At 37.0% G+C, this 11,637-nt stretch overlaps 1 pseudogene; it reads left to right on the forward strand.

The window, feature by feature from the left end:
- Positions 1–10,847: 10,847 nt before the first annotated feature.
- LOC140531674 (cytidine deaminase pseudogene) lies at positions 10,848–11,334 on the forward strand (annotated as a pseudogene).
- Positions 11,335–11,637: the final 303 nt, after the last annotated feature.

Below are 11,637 nucleotides of genomic sequence, written 5' to 3' on the forward strand. Positions count from 1 at the left end.
GTGCCATGCCAGCATGGAGGGAGCTGGAATAGGCTTTAGGGCACTGAATTGTTGGTGACAGCTGTCTCCAACCACAAACAGACAACTTTGAAGGTCAGTGGTGAAGATCTCTCACTTGGCTGAGAGGGAAGCACATTCTGAGCTCAGTGCTAACCCCAGTACTTGGCCCACCCAGATCCCTGACCCCAGGCCCAAAGTGGTAGCAGCCACTGCTAAAGCAGAGGCTGCTTTTGGAGTTGCCCAGTTAACAAAGAGCTCAAAATTCAAGCAATTGTCTGGGCAGCAGCTTATGGAGACTTCAATTTAACAAAGAGCTCAAATGTCATGTAACTGATTGGGAAAATTAGCACATAGGGGAGCAAGAACCAGACTATATATCCTTACTTTCTTGGTGGAGAAGTATTTTCTTCCATCATCGGTGACAAGGAAGATCAAAACATACTTGAAGAAGACAACAAAGTCAATGCTCCTGAATCCAAAACCTCAAAGAAAAACATGAATTGGTCTCAGGACATGCAAGAACTCAAAAAATATTTTGAAAACTAAATAAGAGAAGTAGAAGAAAAATGGGAAAGGAAATGAGAGTGATGCCAGAAACTCATGAAAAATGAATTAACAGGTTGCTAAAGGAAACCTCCAAATTGTTGAAGAAAATAACACCTTTAAAATTAGATCAACTCAAATGGCAAAAGAAGTCCACAAAGCCAAAGAGGAGAAAAAATGCCTTAAAAAGCAGAATGGGCCAGATTGAAAAAGAGATTCAAACTATCACTGAAGAAAATAAATCCTTGAAAATTGCAGTGGAGCAGATGGAAGCTAATGACTTTACAAGAAATCAAGATATAGGGAGTGGAACAAAGATGGCGGAGTAGAAAGACACACATATGCAGGCTCTCCCCATACATCCCATAAAATACCTGTAGAGAGGGACTCTCAACAAATTCTCGAGCAGCAGAAGTGGAGAACAACAGAGTGGAGGAGATTTCTAGCCCAGGGTGATCTGAAAGGCCCACAGGAAACATCTGTTGCACAGGACATGGAGTGGAGCCCAGCCCAGCCTTGGCTGCATGTGCCACACAGCTCTGGGAGGAGGACACCTCAGGGGCGGAATCTCCAGTGGCAGAATCCCCAGTCACTGCATTGGCTTCGCAGATCCCTCTACTCACAGGCTCCAAAGGTCAGTGGCAGGGTTTTTTCAGCTATCTGAGAAAGGAGAAGGGCCTTCCCATGGCTCTGGCCTTAGGCAGTGGCCACGGAGGTCACACTGGGCTGGCAGCAGCAGCTTCCACAGCAGCCCCTACAGCAGCCCGCATCCATTATTGGATCATAAAACCATGGGGGCACTGAGCAGCCCATTCTTATCTCAGCCCAGTGTAGAGGCCCTGAGGGAGCTGGTCTTTATCTCACACTGAATGGCAGCACTGCCCATGCAGCTTATCTGAATCTCAGCCCACAGTGCTGGCTTGGCGATACTGGAGGCCAAGTGGCTGTGGAGAGGAAACTCTGCTAAGATTCTGGGCACAAAAATCTTTTCCTTCTCCCAGACCAGTGCATGGGCTTGACTGTGCCACCTAGGAGGAACTGAGATCTTACAAATTCCCAGAATATACTCTACTCTTGACAAAGGACCGAAAAGTCAAGTAACTGGTTGGAAAAATTCCCCAAAATGGGAAAAAAAAATAAAAGTATAGAAGGTTACTTTCTTGCTGAACAGATATCTTCTCCCAAACTTTCAGATGAGGAAGAACAATGCTTACTATCAGGGAAAGACATAAAAGTCAAGGTTTCTGCATCCCAAACATCAAAAATAAATATTCAATGGTCTTAGGCCATGAAGAGCTCAAAAAGAATTTTGAAAATCAAGTAAGAGAGGTGGAGGAAAAATTGGGAAGAGAAATGAGAGAGATACAAGAAAAGCATGAAAAGCGGGTCAACATCTTGCTAAAGGAGACCCCAAAAATGCTGAAGAAAATAACACCTTGAAAAATAGGCTAACTCAGTTGGCAAAAGAGATTCAAAAAGCCAATGAGGAGAAGAATGCTTTCAAAAGCAGAATTAGCCAAATGGAAAAGGAGGTTAAAAAGCTCACTGAAGAAAAGAGTTCTTTAAAAATTAGAATGGAACAGATGGAGGCTAATGACTTTATGAGAAACTAAGAAATCACAAAACAAAACCAAAAGAATGAAAAAATGGAAGGTAATGTGAAATATCTCATTGGAAAAACAACTGACATGGAAAATAGATCCAGGAGAGACGATTTAAAAATTATGGGACTACTTGAAAGCCATGATCAATAAAAGAGCCTAGACATCATCTTTCGTGAAATTATCAAGGAAAACTGCCCTGAGATTCTAGAACCAGGGACAAAATAAATATTGAACGAATCCACCAATGACCTCCTGAAGGAGATCCAAAAAAAAAGAAACTCTAGGAACATTGTGGCCAAATTCCAGAGTTCCCAAGTCAAGGAGAAAATGTTGCAAGCAGCTAGAAAGAAACAATTCAAAAATTGTGGAAATACAATCAGGATAACACAAGATCTAGCAGTTTCTACATTAAGGGATTGAAGGGCATGTCATATGATATTCCAGAAATCAAAGGAACTAGGACTAAAACCAAGAATCACCTACTCAGCAAAACTGAGTACAATACTTCAAGAAAAAATGGTCTTTCAATGAAATAGAGGACTTTCAAGCATTCTTGATGAAAATACTAGAACTGAAAAAATTTGACTTTCAAACACAAGAATGAAGAGAAGCATGAAAAGGTAAACAGCAAAGAAAAATTATAGTGGATTAAAGCAAATAGAAATTAATTCATTGTTCGGGTCACAAAGATAGTAAGTATCTGAAGCAAGATTTGAACTCAGAGTTTCCTTTCTGTAGGACCTATCCAGCTTCTTCCAGACAAGACCTTGGCCCAAATCCATGCCTCGGTTTTGGATTCCTAGTTAAGAGATTAAATATGAGAAATTGATGAATAATTAATTTTCAGGAGGGCTTTATGCCAAGCAGTTCTGAATACAATTTTTAGTTGAAGTTCATCATTGGCATGTGAGATATAAAAAAAGAGACTATGTGGGGTGATTTTGTTGGATCTGGCATCTCAGTGCCATATTAATTTGATTGGCACTGAAATGGGTTTGCGTAGATTATAATAATATTGATATCACTCCTAAGTTGTATCTGATCAATAATACTTTTTTTCCTTGTAATGAGGCTTTGAATATATAGGGTATGGTAAGGGAGGAAGACATCCTTAGTGTGAGAGCATGCTGAGAACTTTGAGGGCTACTTATCCAATTTTAGTGGCCAACTGGTCACCCAATTCTCACCTTCAGAAAACTGTAGCACGTGCACAATGTTCACACTGGTAAAACTTGGCAGATAGGCTAAATCAGGTTGAGGTTAACCATCAGGCCTTAAGCACATCAGTGAGTTAGGGCAATGCATATCCCAAGTATGTGAAAATTTCCTGTAGTGGAATGAGTGGTTGGGAATAATTTGTTTCAATGACTATGAAGGTGGTTGAAGCAAGTGTTGTGGTGCTTTTATAGCTTTTTCAGAATGAAAGATACTAAGATCATCCACTGAATTTCAGGTGATCCCCATTCATCCTGACTTTTGTCTTGTCCCTGGTATTTGATGGTCCTAGAATATAGTAAGGCTGAACATTTTGTTTAATTCTAACTCTCTTAAACCCAATTCACATGTAAGTTAAGACATCACCTTGTGATGTTATTGCTTCTCTTTAAAAACAAAGGACAGATAGCAATGATGGCTATACCCTTGTAATCATATTGCAAAAGGAAAATGTGAGCTTCCTTTGTAAACTCAATAGCATTTTTTAGACCTGGAGATTTAAAATCTGAGTTGTGATGAAAACAGTATTGGTTTATAAAACAGACCTCATCTTAATTTCAGAAATCCTAGCTAAGGATAATGACTGATACCTCAGATTCTAAAAAGAAATCAACAATCCAAAATACAAACGAAAAAAACCTAAACAAATAAAATTTTTCAAAATGGGTGAGCTCGTTACATGGCCTTGTGACAATGGGAATAAATGTGCATTTTAATAATTGATATTCACTCCCAAAAAGTTACTCAGATAACTATTTTAAGGGATTACTGAAATGACAGGATAATATTTGCCTCAATATAGGAAGCCCTATGTGTCACCATACTACAAATTCAGAAAATGTTTAAGTGTTTAAAATGACATTATACCTAGATCAATTAAATCTGTAAAATGTAGCACCTGGACAAAAATAAGAAGCAGTTAATCTTAGTGACTCATTAGCAACTGGAGAAAGAAAAGAGACTTCTTGTTGATAGTTATTGCTGAGCTCTGTTTCAAAAGAAGCAGGGCTTCTATAAGGCAGAGGTAGTACCACTGTGTATTCTAGATATCAACCACATCCTCTAAAAATCAGAGAGGCAAGAATATAGAACATTGTATGTAGAGAGTGGCTAGTTAAACGATTTGAAATGAAGATTGTATGAAGGAAAGGGGTATGAAATAATGCTGCAAATAAAAGTGGAAGGCAGATGATAAAGAGATTTACATGCTAGGCTATAGATTTTATATTTTTTCCAGATAGAATAAAAAGCTGATAAAAGTTTTTGAGAGGGTGGGGCACATATGACTTGCTCAGATTCAAGAAGATGGAAGGAAAAGAAAGGGACACATATGTAGGAGTGTCATAATGCAAGGCTATTACATGGATATATAAATGTATGCATACATTGCATGTAATAGAAAGCTGGCCTTAAGTTCAATAAACCCTAAGTTCTAGTCCCACCTCTGAATGATAATGACTATGTAACTATGGGCAAGATATTTAACATCCCAATGTTTATAGTCACCTCTCTAAGATTAATTGTAGAATCAAGGGAAATCAATTTACTAATAAAATTAAATATCTAGCCTCTAAAAAAAAGAAATCAAGATATTATAAAACAAAATCAGAATGAAAAAATAGAAGACAATGTGAATTGTGACACTGGAAAACAAACAAAAAAATAACTGACCTGCAAAAATGGATCCAGGGGAGATAACTTAAAAATTATTTGACTACCTAGAAGCCATGATTAAAAAAAAGGGACTTGACATAGTCTTTCAAGAAATTATCAAGTTAAACTGCCCTTGCATTCTAGAACCAGAAGATAAAATAGAAATGGAAAAAATTCTCCCATAACCTCTTGAAAAAGATCCTCAGAGAAAATTTCTAAGTAACATTGTAGCCAAATTCTGTAGTTCCCAGGTCAAAGAGAAAATATTACAAAGAGCCAGAAAGAAACAATTCTAATATTGTGGAAATGCAATCATGATAACACAAGATTTAGTAGCTTCTACACTAAGATATCAGAGGGCTTGGAATATGATATTCCAGAAGTCAAAGGAGATAGGATTAAAACCAAGAATTACTTGCCCAGCAAAATTGAGCATAATACTTCAGGGGGAAAAAAAAAACCAAATATAAATGAAACATAGGCCTTCCGAGCATTCTTGTTTAAAACACCAGAGCAGAAGAGAAAATTTGACTTTTAAATACAAAAATCAAGAGAAGTTTGAAAAGGCAAACATTTAAAGTTGAACTGTTTACATTCCTCCATGGAAAAATGATATTCGTATCTCATGAGACCTTTCTCAGTACTAGAATAGTTGGAGAGAATACATATAAATACATATATGTGTGTGTGTGTGTGTGTAATGTATGTATATGTGTATGTGTGTGTGTATATATGTATATATATATATAGAGAGAGAGAGACAGAGAGACAATAAAAATAAGTTAATTAATAAAGAAACAAAAAAAGCAGGGCAGCAATCCTTACCTCAGAAAAAAAATAGTAAAAGCAAAAATGGACCTAATTAAAAGAAAAAAGGAATGAAACTACACCTTGCTAAAAAGTACGATGGATAATGAAGCAACATCAACACTAAACATATAGACACCAAGTGATAGAGCATCCAAATCCTTAAAGGGGTAATTAAGTGAGGTACAGGAAGAAAGAGGGAGTAAATCTATAGTAGTGGGGGACCTCAACTGTCTCCTTCAAAACTCTATAAATCTAACAAGCAATAAAGAAACTAAGGAAGTAAATAAAACATTAGAAAAGTTAGATATGACTGGCCTTTGGCATAATGCAGAAATAAAGGAAGATGTCAGAAGCAAATCAGAAGAGCAAGTAAGAGTCTACCTGTCTGATCTATGGGGAGGGGAAGAATTCATGACCAAACAAGAAATAGAGAGCCTTCAAAAATTCAAAATAGATTATATTAAATTAAAATAGCTTTTGTATGAACAAAACCAATGCAACCAAACTTATAAGAAAAGTAGAAAGAAGGGAAACAATCTTTAAAGCAAATGTCTGTGATAAATGCCTCATTTCTCAAATATGAAGAGAACTGGGTAAAATTTACAAAAATACAAGCCATTCTCCAGTTGATTAAGAGTTTAAGGATGAGAACAGGCAGTTTTCAAATGAAGAAATTAAAGATATCTATACACATATGAAGAAGTGTTTAACCATTAACTCTTCATATCCTTTGGCTTTTTATTTTGAGATCTCTTTCCTGAGATAATCAATGGATTCTTTAAATGCTTATTTTGTCCTCTGCTTCCAGGACATCAGGAAAATTTTTCATGATAATTTCTTGAAAGATACAATCCTGGTCCTCCTTTTGATTATAGCTTTCAAGTAGTCCAAAAATTTTGATATTTTTTTCTCCTGGATCTATTTTCTAAGTCAGTCATTTTTTTCCCAAGAGGTATTTTATATTTTCTTCTATTTTCTTCATTACTTTGAATTTATTTGTTTTATTTTTGATATCTCATAGAGTCGTTACCTTCCACTTGTCCAATTCTAATTTTTAAGGTATTGTTTTCCTCAATTAGCTTTTGTATTTTCTTTTCCATTTGACCAGTTGTACTCTTTAAAGAGTTCTTTTCCTCCAGGGATTTTTGAATCTTCTTTTTCTATTTGGCCAGTTCTATTTTTTAAGTAGTTTTCCTGGCTGTTGACTCTTTTCTTCATCATTCTCTTAAATCACTCTCATTTCTTTTCCCAGTTTTTATTCTACCTCTCTTATTTGTTTTTTAAGCTTCTTTTTGAGCTCTTCTATGATTTTTTTCTGTGTTTGAGACAACTTCCTACTTTTCTTTGGAGTTTTGATCATAAATGTTTTGACATTGTTGTCCTCTTCTGAGTTGTTTTTTATCTTCCCTGTCACAATAAAAACTTTCTAAAGTCAGAATTTTTTCTGTTGTTTTTCACTCATCCTATCTTTTTTGGCCCTTTCCCTTTCTTTTAAATCTGAGCTCTGCACCTTTGTTGGAAGGGGTACTGTCTCAGGTTTCTTGTGTCAGTGACTGCAAGCCCTAGCTATTTACCTTGTGGTGCACTGGTGTTACCCTGAGGTCCCCAGAGAACCCTTATGTTTGGTGTTGTCTTGACAGGGTGTGGTGGAGAATTACTGATGCTGCTGGAGGCCATAGGTTTCTGGTTGCTTACCTGGTGCTGAGCTGGGGTCCTAGTGGTGGTATCTGGCATGTACTGAAACCTAGTGAAGTGCTTTTGCATTTCCTGGGGATTCACTGAAGCCCATGGAGTTCTGGCCTACTCGTGCAGGAGGATGACAACTAGCAAATTTTAAATAAGGATTCAAATCTAGGTCTTCCTGATTCAAGTTCCAACACTGTATCAATTAAATCATACTGCTATAAGAAAATGTAATGTACTTAAAAAAAAAGTTTGATAAGGTAAATTGAGACCAACTTGTGAAGTGTTTGAAAGCTAACCTTAGGAATTGTTGGATAAGATGATGTCATGAAAGGTTCTAGAGCGCATTTTTCCAACAAACACACCAACAAAGCTCTAAAAGGACATCATTGAAACCAAGAGAAACAACATAAAACTTTTATGTTAAGTTCAGGACTGCAGAAAAAGTTAGTGTCCTTATTCAGTAGCCTGGAGGTTCATAGAAAACAGAAGCCAGTACAAACTCCACAAATATATTAAGTAGTGACTAGCCAGAGAGAGTCTAATCCTTATGAGCATGTGAATTGTGATCTTCCTAATGCAAACCTTCATATAGACTTTAGGGCACATGCAGGTATTGGGGGACTGTTTCCAGTCACTACATGACTGGTCCAGTGAAAACCTTTTGATTGAATCCTGACCTAGAACTGAGTGTGTATGTAAGACACCAGGCAAATCAATCTTGAATATGTTTAAGTGGGGAGGATTAAATGCTGTAGGCCTCTGTATTAGAGAGAAAGAACTTTGACCTTTATCTTCCCACCCAGATCTTACACCATTGATAAAGGTCTCTGCCATGATTTCTGTCTGTCAGGTCTATTGTTTCCTACTCTTAGGTTAAGAAGTATAGAGGGTAGTTATGAGCTTAGATACTTCAAAAAGTCAGAAGGTTGATCTATTAGAGATGCAGGAACTAGAATCTCTACCAGAATTTGCTGATAGGAAAGACTGGTAAAATGCCAGCATCGCTCACAGGAGTGAAGATGCAGTGTGCTTTCTACCTCTTACCAGAGAAGTGATATGCCCTGGAGGTGCTAAGTGAGATCTTTTCGGATAAAGAAAACATAAGGTTCTTGCTTTTTTTTTGTTAATCCCTATTTGAAATTTTTGTGTGGATTTGCTATATCTACTCTAAAACCTCATAACTCTGAAATTGGTATATGGACATTTATTCTAACTCTAGAAGGCCTCATTGACTCCAGCCTTCATTTATACTGGAAAGTTTAAGTTCCCAGAGAAGATGACTACCACAAGATTACAATCAAATTCTCTCGTAAGGAAAACAATGTTGTAAAGGAATATCCAACTCCAGCTCACCATTTCAATTGTCAAGTTCCCATGGATGTGTTTGCAGTTACACCAAACCAGAGACTCACAGTGGCTGTATATTTAGATCTTAAACATGATTACTTCCTTGACAATGAAACAAAATAAATAATCGCACAATAGTAATGTCATACTGATATCAATAACATTCATATAACACTACATGGAAGGCTCTATGCTAAGTACTTTACAAATATTATTTCATTTGACCTTTTCAAGAAGTCAGGGAACTAAGTGTTCCTATCATCTCAATTTTACAAATGAAGAAACTGAAACAAACAAAGGTTCAATCACTTGCCCAGGGTCACAAAGCCAATAAGTGTCATGAGTCAAATTTGAATCCAGATCTTTCTGTTTACATTCCTGGCACTCTATGCACTGTACCACATATTTTAAAACAAGTACAGGAATAATGGGGGAAAAGATCACAACTCAAATCTGAACTTGGGTCCACCAAGGCATCCTCAGTTTCTGGTCATAAAAATAGGTACACACAGAAATTGCACAAAAAGGTAATCATATAAGGAAAATTCATTTGTTCAAGCTAACTCACAGCTATGAAAATGTAAACTTCAGTGTCCTGTTTTCTGTCTCAGGAAGTGTCCATGAAAATTCTCTTCATGAATACTGCTTCTGTGGAGAAGAGGTGCATCTACCACTTAACTGAATTAATCCTCATTATGTCTGACATACTTAAAAAGGCATGCCATCTCAGCAGAACTATGTGATATTCTAAGTGAATTATCTAATTTTCTTCTTCCAAATTGTCTCTATATTCATTAGCCTTACTTCTAAATAACCATGGTATCTATTCCTTTGAGTTTCAAAGTTCTAAAATCTGACCTCTCTGTTTTTTTCTCTTTTTACATTCAGATATTAGACTCTCTTTGTGAACATTCTTTCCTTAGTTTATAATGGCTATTCAAAACTCAAGCTAGGTGACAATCCAGCCTCACACATTTACCCACTCTTTGACTCTGGCTAAATCACTTAACCCTGATTACCTCAGTTCCTTATCTGTAAAATGAGCAGCAGAAGGAACCCACTAATCATTTCAGTATCTTTGCCAAGAAAATCCCAAATGGGAGCACAAAGAGTTGGATATGACAGAAGTGAACAACAAAAAATCAAAATTTCACATAATTTCTATGTTGAGATAAGGTATGTTAGTTTCATAATAGTTCTGGTGTGTACATCAACAACTCCTCATGTCTCTATGTCGCATGTAACTATTTCTCATAGGACTTCAGCAACAAACTTTTGTATGAGAGGTGTCTTAAAAATGACATCTTTTATAAGGGAAGATTTTTTTTCTTTACCAAACCCTCTTTAAACTATTATAAAAGAGAAAAACTCTTTTAATTCTATTTAGTAAAATGTAGAAAAAAGACCTTCAACCAAGAATAGCTTACTTAGCAAAATTAGATCAAAAATGACCTTTCTAGTTGTGGCATTTTATAACAAAATTACTAACACTGAGTAGAATTGTTGAAATGCAAATGAGAGGGAGAGAGAGAGAGAGAGAGAGAGAGAGAGAGAGAGAGAGAGAGAGAGAGAGAGAGAGAAGAGCAAATAGAATGGGGATAAATGATATTGAAGCACTTGCATTCTAAAACTGGAGAAAATAAAAGTATCCTTTCAGAATCATAATGTCTAAAAGAGTTACAGCACAGAATAAAACAATAATAAGGAATCATTTTGTTATATTTTGTTGTCTTAAAACATGAAAGAAAAAGGGAAATGGATAAACTAAAAAAAGAAAAAGACCATCGGACGCACTGTGTCTCATAATTGGGGTAAACATAAAGGTTACAGAAACATGGAGAATGGGGTGGGAGAATGGGCAGAACACGAAAACACTATTATCTGATCCAGAAAAAAAAAAAGAGTTGAAGACATATATACACACAAATAGCTTGGTATAAGAATGTATTGAATTCAAGAGGGAAACAGAAAGGGACAGAAAGAAGAGAAGAGCTGCTCAGGGTCAAGGAGATGTCTCAAGCACCCTTCGGTCTGGCCCAGTGCCCAAGCACCAAGGGACCTTTAGATCCAGCCCAGATTAAGCAGCTCATTTTCAAGGGCCAAGAATCCAAAGAGTTTGCCTACTGTCCCTACAGTAACTTCCCAGTGGGGGCAGCTCTCTTGACTCTGGACAGGAAGATATTTTGGGGGTGCAACATAGAAAATGTGTCCTACCCAGCAGGTATCTGTGCATGTCCCACCATTCAGAAGACCATCTCAGAAGGGCACAAAGAGTTCTGGGCCACTGCTATTACCAGTAATTTGAAGGATGACTTTATTGCACCATTTATTGTGGAACCTGCAGACAAGTAATGAGAGAGTTGGAAAACATTGGTATGTCTACATGACAAAAGCAGATGGTATGTATGAAGTCAAGATGGTCCATGAACTGCTTCCTGGATCATTTGGACCAGATGACCTAAAGAAGAGCAAGTGACCCCTAATGATAAAATTATCCAACTGAGAGCTTTTTCAACCACGTGGGATTATCCCCAAAGCAATATTGATATGAAACAACCTCAGTGCTAAGTAGGTCCTAAGCACTGACTGCTCCTGCCTCTCCTGCTCAGTTCAGGGATTTCTTTGCCATTTATATTTGAAATGCCTTGAACATACTATATAGGGTTAGCAGAAGAAACACCAACCTAGGAGTCAAGAGACCAGTGTTGTATTCCCAACTCTGCCTCTAACTTCCTATGTGGCTTTATAGTAGTCATTTAGCCTCTCCAGGCCTCAGTTT

Source organism: Notamacropus eugenii, chromosome 3 (assembly GCF_028372415.1).
Source record: "Notamacropus eugenii isolate mMacEug1 chromosome 3, mMacEug1.pri_v2, whole genome shotgun sequence".
In the NCBI taxonomy this organism is placed as follows: Eukaryota; Metazoa; Chordata; class Mammalia; order Diprotodontia; family Macropodidae; genus Notamacropus; species Notamacropus eugenii.